Source organism: Phoca vitulina, unplaced genomic scaffold (genome assembly GCF_004348235.1).
Source record: "Phoca vitulina isolate PV1807 unplaced genomic scaffold, GSC_HSeal_1.0 scaffold26, whole genome shotgun sequence".
NCBI classification, from domain to species: Eukaryota; Metazoa; Chordata; class Mammalia; order Carnivora; family Phocidae; genus Phoca; species Phoca vitulina.
In genome coordinates this window covers 11,594,750-11,602,945 of record NW_022589729.1, presented here as the reverse complement: position 1 = coordinate 11,602,945, position 8,196 = coordinate 11,594,750, and the positions used below count along the sequence as shown (strand labels likewise).

General features: G+C 34.4%; 1 pseudogene; it reads left to right on the top strand.

The window, feature by feature from the left end:
* Positions 1-1,660, top strand: LOC116643354 (annotated as a pseudogene).
* Positions 1,661-8,196: the final 6,536 nt, after the last annotated feature.

The following is an 8,196-nucleotide window of genomic DNA, read 5'->3' as shown; positions in this document are numbered from 1 at the left end:
CTCTACCTGACCAGGAAGCCTGAATTTCAGCTGAGTGTATATACCACCACGGGGTTCACCCTTGGTGCTGCGAACAATGTCTATTTGGTATTGAAATGAAGATTTTGATGTGGAGTCCAAATGTAATAGGACAGTTAATGTTTCCAAACCAAGGAAAACAAGAAACAGTGGGACGCTATATACCTACGTTTTTCTCCATCATGCTGGAAATTTACCTTGGTGAAATGGGAAACAAGTGCACTTTATAAATCTTCTGATCTCCTACATAGTCACAAAACCCAAAGAAATCAAACTTCTTGCAGGGGAATCTGTTACATCACAAATGGAAGCTGAAAAGATGGGGACAAATGCCTTGAATGAGTCCATTTTTTCACTGGAGGCCAAGAATAACTAAATATGGTGGCAGATGACATTGTTTTTGATGAGTCCTCTCTTCTTGCTCATGTGCATGGATAGTTAAGATGATCAAGTTAGAAAAAAATGTATGTTACTTCCCTATTCTGTTCATAGTTCAGCTGAGCAATTAAGTGAAGGATTTGATGATCATAAATTCATAAATAATTCTACTACTGGGCTACCTCTCACAGTGTCCTACAAAAAGATCTCACTGGGGAGAATATCCTTCTGGATTCATGAACAAGATTCCATGTTCTCCTTGCAGTAGTTTGGGTTTTCAAAGACAGTTGCTGAAGAGGTGAAAGGAATTTTTACAGACACCAACTTCAACCTTCGTCGTTACTGCATTTCATCTTCTTTTTGATTTCCTGGCATTTAAAAAATGACATCAGTTTCTAAAGGAAAAACAAGAGCATGATTGGAATATCCACCAAAGCAGTGATTTGGCTCTGCTGCACAGTGGCTATATTACTTGTCCTTCGGGAAAAGAAGATGAATTTGCTAGTCCTTATTCCGGCAGGCATTGGATTAGCAACTGAACTAGAGAAAGCAAATGACTGTTCCTTGGAGAGACCCAACACCTGAATTTCAGTTTAGCACTTATAGTAAATCTGAAAGGAAAGCCAAGGAATATGATAGTAGGCTATGTCATACTTACTCTACTCTGTCTGTACTTGGCGTGCTGTTTATTTGCTCCTGCATATAAAGTATAAAAGTTGGCATTCTAGGGGCACCTGGGTGGCTCAGTAGGTTAAGTGTCTGCCTTCAGCTTGGATCATGATCTCAGGGTCCTGGGATTGGAGCCCAATGTCGGGCTCCCTGCTCAGCGGGGAGTTTGCTTCTCCCTCTCACCCCCTCTCATGCTTGCTCTCTCTCTCAAATAAATAAATAAAATCTTTCCCCCAAAATGTTGGTTTTCTTGGTTAATCATCAGCTTTGTCAACTGACGGAATATGTTTTTGCCTTCCTCAGCTTTGTGAGTTAAAAAATAAAGTCAGTTTTACATCTACCTTAGAAGACATTTACCTACAAAACTTGTAGTCCGTTCCTTGACTACGTCTTGGCTTTTACCCTCACCATGCCAACATCATATTGTCTGGTGTGTTTTAGGGATAATGTAGTGTTTCCTGTTTACCTTTACCAAAGATGACTTTAACCTGTGGATAAAAGGAGAGTGAGCATATTTGAGAAGTTTTATGAGGAAAATCCCAAGTGGAAACCCCATACAGATAAATGCTCTAGCACTTTAGGGGAGCCACTCTGAAGTTGGCTGCCAGCTGAACAAAGTTTGGATTTAGTACTTTTGGAAGCTTTGGTGTAATTTCCTTAGACATTACATCTTTAGCGTTCCCAGAATGTCTTGAATATTTCTCATAAATCTTCTTATTTACCTTTATGCTGCATCTGGAAAGAACTGTTTGCAATTCCCCTTCACAATATTTAAACATCTGTCTGGATCACAGAGGTGTTGACAGTTTGTGGTCACCCTTTTCATATGGTAGCTCTCTGTATGGGAATGTCCCGGGTTGGGCTATCGGCTGCACCCTTACGACATGAGCAGATACCTGGAGTGCAAGTGGAACACACCTATCTATCAGAGATAAGAAGGACATTGTTGTTGTTTTTAATTGTTCTTTATGAGAATTTCAAATGCTTCTGTAAATTTATCCCATTTGGATTCCCTGGGATCAAAAGGCTTTTTTTCTTTTTGTTTAAATTTTAATTGTTTTAAAGCTTATTGTATTAATTTTCTATTTTAACATAAATTTACCTGGCTGTGAAAATAATAGATTGGACTTGATTCAAATTGTTTTTAACCTTTTGGTTTGTTTGGTTTGTGCTTCAAAGGACCATAATGAAAGTGAAAAGACCACCCACACAAGTGGAGAAAACATATGCTAATCATATATCCTATAAGAGACTAGTATCTAGAATATATTAAAAAAACTTTAACTCAGTAATAAAGAAAAAATTATCCAAATAAAAATGGGCAAAGGTTCTGAATAGACATTTCTCTAAAGATGATGATAGATATACAAATGGCCAGTGTGTACATGAAAAGATGTTCAACATCATTAGTCATCAGGGAAATGTAAATCAAAACCACAGTGAGATACCACTTCAAATCTAGTAGGATGACTAGAATAAAAAAACAGATAACAACAAGTGTTGGCAAGGAATGAGAGAAATCAGAACCCATATATATGGTTGAAATGCAAAATGATGCAGCAGCTTTGGGAACCAGTCTGTCAGTTCCTCAAACTTTTAGACTTAGAATTATCATATGACCCAGCAATTCCACTGTTAGATATTTCGCCAAGAGAAGTAACAATATATTCCCATACAGAAGCTTGTACATAAATGTTTATAGCAGCATTACTCATAGTAGACAAAAGGTAGAAACAACTAAAATGTCAATCCAAGGATAAATGGATAAACAAAATGTGCTTTACAATAGAAATCTATTCAGCCATAAAAAGTAACAAAGCACTGAAACATGCCACAAAACAGATGAATCTTGAAAACATTTGCTGATAGAAGTCAGTCTCCGTCATAAAAGACCACATACTATATGATTCCATTCATATGAAAGAATAGGGGATCGAAAGTAGATTAGTGTTTGCTTATGGCTAGGTGGGAAGGGACCGAGGAATAGTGGGGAAGAGATACCTAAAGGATGCAGGATTATTTTTTGAGGTGTTGAAAATGTTCTAAAATTGACTGTGTTGATGGCTGTACTTGTTTACAAATATACTAAAAATCACATCAAACTGTACAGTTCAAGTGTGTGAATCATATGGTCTGTGAATTAAAATTCAATAAAACTTGTTAAAAAATAATAATTCTTGAAAAAACAGTTTGTTATACTTTATTGAGATGCTTGAGTACTAGATTGAAAGGGATGGAGTTGTAGTCACTATAAATTCACATGATGAAAATTAGGTGGTTATATCTGGTTTTAGGTCATGAATTCTTACAGTAGTGTGAATAATACATTAGAAGAGATAGGTGCTGGTACAAAATCCAGTTGAAAGTTATTGTAAGGGAAAAAGGATTGTGTTGTGTGTGTGTGAACAAGAGTAGAAGTTATTTAAAATGACAAAGAAAGTGTATAACAAAATAGCTATCTTATATAGCACTGACTATTGTTAGGGTCTGTTAATGCTCAAATTGATTAATCTTCACAATAATCCTTGAAAGAGGTCATTTTCCAGTCTATAGGTAAAGAAACCGAGGAAGAGGGCTCAAATAATTGCTCAAGTATATGGTGCTAGAAATAAACTGAGTCTAACATCCAACCATTTGTGTTGTGACCTTGACCTTAGAAGCCATGTTCTTTAGGATATTGAAACTTGGATGATTAGTGGTTCCATTCAGCAAACATTTACACAATGTCAAATATGTTCAAATCATTGAATTATATGCTGAGATATAAAAACAAATATGATGTTATTAACATCAGTAACCTGTTTCATGGAAGTCAATGACTATGTACAATAAATCTATAATTGCAGTGAGATGTGATACAGAGATGTATACTAAGTGCTAGAGGAACGTACAAGAAGACTCAAACCATATGAAAGAGATGACAGCAAAAAAAAAAAGAAAAGAAAGAAAGAAAGAAAAAATAAATAACATTTTGAGTCTATTTGGGGTAATTGATCACTTAGATAACATGTAGCCAATTCTCCACAAATAGATTCTACAAATATTATCTACATCCACACCTCTGATTGTGTTCTTTTATTTACTTTCACTTTGTATTCCCTATTCTATAAATTGTATTCTGTGTTCTATTCCTATTATGCAACATTCTTGGGTGGGGCGTTATTACTAAACTTGCTATGATGCTTTTTAAATACCTATCTCTAGATCTTCTATTCTAGACTATTAAGTCTTTTAATACAGGTAAATGCCTTATTCATTTTTCTGTCATATCATCAAGGGCAGTGCCTGGCTTGTGGGTGGCTAATATTTTTGAATAAGGAAATAATGGCATAAATGAACAAACAAATGGATGGACCAATGGATTATTTTGTCTAAACGTTATATAGAAAATATACTGGTTTGTGTGTAGTAAAAATTGGTTATAGAAGGGAGTAGATGTTTTGTTTTGTTTTCTAATTTTTGGATTTAAAGAATCAATTAGCAGGCTATCTATCTATCTATCTATCTATCTATCTATTTATCTATCTAGAGAGAAGAGAGACAGAGAGAGAGAGAAAGAAATAGTACACAGGGAATTCTTTCGAAAATTAAAATTAGAGCTATCAATTTTAGACCATTTTCACAGAAGTGAGAATTAAATCACTTCAAGAGAAAGAACAGACACTGTATCTAAGACATAAGGAATGACTTTATTTAACTATTCCTGAATAAAAGAAAGGGCTCAAAGAATTTTAAAAAGTCAAATTATAGTAGGTTCCACTAACCAAGTTCTCTACTTTCTCCTAAAACTCAAAACCAACAATACAGAATACTGATTGTTAAAAATTACTGATGCAAAAATATCAGGGAATTTGTGGTGGATTAAAGAATTCCAGAAGCAATGCATTATAAAATTACTATGTTACCTTAATTTAGTTGGAGATTATATAATCACAGAAACTGGTGTCAAGAACAGAAACACCAGGCATTTGAGAAGAGAGAAAAGGAGCTGTTATAAGAAAGACTGAATGACAGAAGTTGATGATTAAACCAGAGATTTGAGAGACAAAGCTGTTTTGAGCAATGCCAAGATCCGAGGCGTGACACCTGAATGTGCCATCAAATTATTGTGGATTTTAAGAATTTTGCAGCACCATAAATGAAAAGAAATAGATAATCAATGTGGAAATATTTATGTCATCATTACAAGGCATAGACTAGAGCCAGAAACTGAATAAGAAACTTGAGAATTTGAAGAAAATGGAAAAGGATCATGGCATTCTTTATGACCAACCAGTCAGACAGGAGTTTAACAAAGTCAGATGTCATAACAATCTCTTGAACAACAAGTTCTCTTTAGTTTACTCTAATCCTCAGGTAAGAAATGAAATTAAACTTCTCTATAATGGTAATATTTTATTCCCTTTACACTAACATGAATCTCCTTCCTCTGACAGAAATCTGCCTCTCAAGGGCTCTTAATGTCACTTGTCACTTAACAAGTCTGTGTTACTATGTTGGCTGAAAGTCATGTTCAATTTTCACAACCTCTTTATTAATAATCGGAGTGTATCTCAAGAGACAAAATCCTCATACCTCATACCTACTTTTAGTGAAAAAAAAAAAAAAAGCTAATAGCTTTTACATCCATTGCAAAAGCAAGTCATTTAGGAGAGAAAAAGCTGTGATTGTTTCAGCCAATTTAAATTAAATTGAAATGCTTTTTTATGAAACTCTGAATGTACTATGGAAGATGAAGATGCTTTAGCCTTAAGAATGGGGTTAGTTTGAAAAAATGCCATCTTACTCTGATTTTCATTTCTCAGTTAAATTTCTAAGTTTTTTTTTCTTTTAAATCTGGGATCCCATGAGTCATAATTCCACATAGTTTCCCTTTTTTTCTTTATTTTGTTAAAATAATTTGATGCTGGTAATATCCATAATAGAAAATATAACTGCAGCACAATCAGTTCATTATATGAGAAACATGTATGTGTTTTGCAATATGAAAAATTCAGGGGTTTGGTTGTCATAGAAATGTTTATTTGTGAGGTACCTATTTAAATAAAAGTATGAAAACCTTAGTTTTCTCCCAAATAATTTTACTCTATTTTTTTTAATATAAACATACACTTTGGAATGTTCTGATAAACAGGAGTCACATAAATTTTCCTTGAAGAGGGGCCTGAAAACTAATTGTGTTGTGTTTTTGTTTATCTGCTTTAAAATACTGAGGAGTATCCTTGGCCGTTCTAGTTGTCATTTGGAATAACTCGTCCTTATAGACATCATAAATTTGGTGAAGATTATAATAATAATATTAACAGCTACAATAACAACACTGACTCACTGAACTATGTGCCAGGACTTACGCCAACCGCTGTACATGCATAAGCCTCATTGAATACTCTCAGCAATCCGTCCTCTAGATATAACCCCACCTTACTATTCAGAACACCGAGTTCACTGCAAAAGAAGTGACAGATCCAGGAATTCACAAGACGATTAGGAGACTCAAAATCCAAACTTACTTGTCATACTTTTTTTTTTTAAGATTTTATTTATTTATTTGACAGAGAGAGAAACAACGAGAGAGGGAGCACAAGCAGGGGGAGTGGGAGGGGGAGAAGCAGGATTCCTGCTGAGCGGGGAGCCCGATGCGGGGCTCGATCCCAGGACCCTGGGACCATGACCTGAGCCGAAGGCAGACGCTTAACGACTGAGCCATCCAGGCACTCTTACTTGTCATACTTACAACTTTATCATCTTGAAATGTTTTAGAATCTCAAACTTGAGTTGAACCATCTCATTTCTGTCCTTTTTTTCTCCTCCTTAGTTCACCACTCTGAACATGTCCTTGAATGACCACAAAAATACCACAAGCTTTGATTTAGGGGTTAATAATAAACTTTAGCAAGTAAGTGAATTCACAAATATATAATCCACAAATAGGGAAGATCACCTGCATTTTTATGACCTAATTTTGTCATCTGTCCGTCCAGGTCCCTGAAGAGCATTACAAAAATCATCTGAGAAAGTATTTTATTCCACTGATAAATATGTTTCATGTAAAACAGAAATAGGGACAAAATAAGTATAATTGTTTTTCACTTATGAAAAAAAACTAAAAATAAGTTTATGTAAGTGATTTTTTATTTATTTCAATTATATGCAATACTGGACAGATTTTATTTTCAACTTTAGCCTGTTATAGAAAGGCATACTACTGCTTCTATCTATAACAGAGTCTATTAATCATCCATTGTTGTATAACAAATTATTGAAGTTTAGTGGCTTAAAAAATTTATTATCTTATGTAGTTTTTAAGTGGAGTAGTTTAGCTGGTTGGTTTTGGTGCAAAATTTTTAGTAAGTCATCCAAAGACTTCACTGGGATTAGAGTATCACCCTTCACTCCCTCACATGGCTGTTAGCTGAAGGCCTGGATTCCTTATTTCTCTTGGGATTTTAGGAGGAGACCTCAGTTTCTCCCCAAGAGGGCCTCTTCATAGAGCTCCTGAGAACAGGACTAACTTCAGCTAGTGATGACAGAGAAAGAGGAAGTTAGTTTTGTCTATTGGTCATGGAAACTTAGACCTACATTAATGTTGAAAAATAGGCTAATGTTCTAGGTTTAATGTATAATTGTGTATTAAATATATGCTATTTAAATATTATTGCCTCCTGATGAAAATATAATTTTTATAGTCCATTGAAATTTGCTATATTACAGATAAATTAATCAACAATTGAATTATTTCAAAATATTTTTTATCTTTCAAAAGCACTTTTATAGATCACATATAATAATCTTATGCAAAGGAATTTATATTAAACCTTATTTTAATCAAAACATTTTGCTGGCACATTACGTATTAGTTACTTTTTTTTTAATCTGACACTATCCATTCATTCAGACATGCTTTCACTCTCATTCTTTCATGTGCACATTCATTTAAGAACCACTTATGGAGTGCCTACTACCTGTTGGATACAGTGATAAGCACAGGTGAATAAAAGAGACAATGCTACCCTCATGTAATTTTCATTCTAGTGAAGACAGATAATAAGCATATTAATAAGTAAAATACATATTTTATTAGATATTAATGTTACATGGGGGAAACCAAAACTGAATAGTAGAAAAGATACT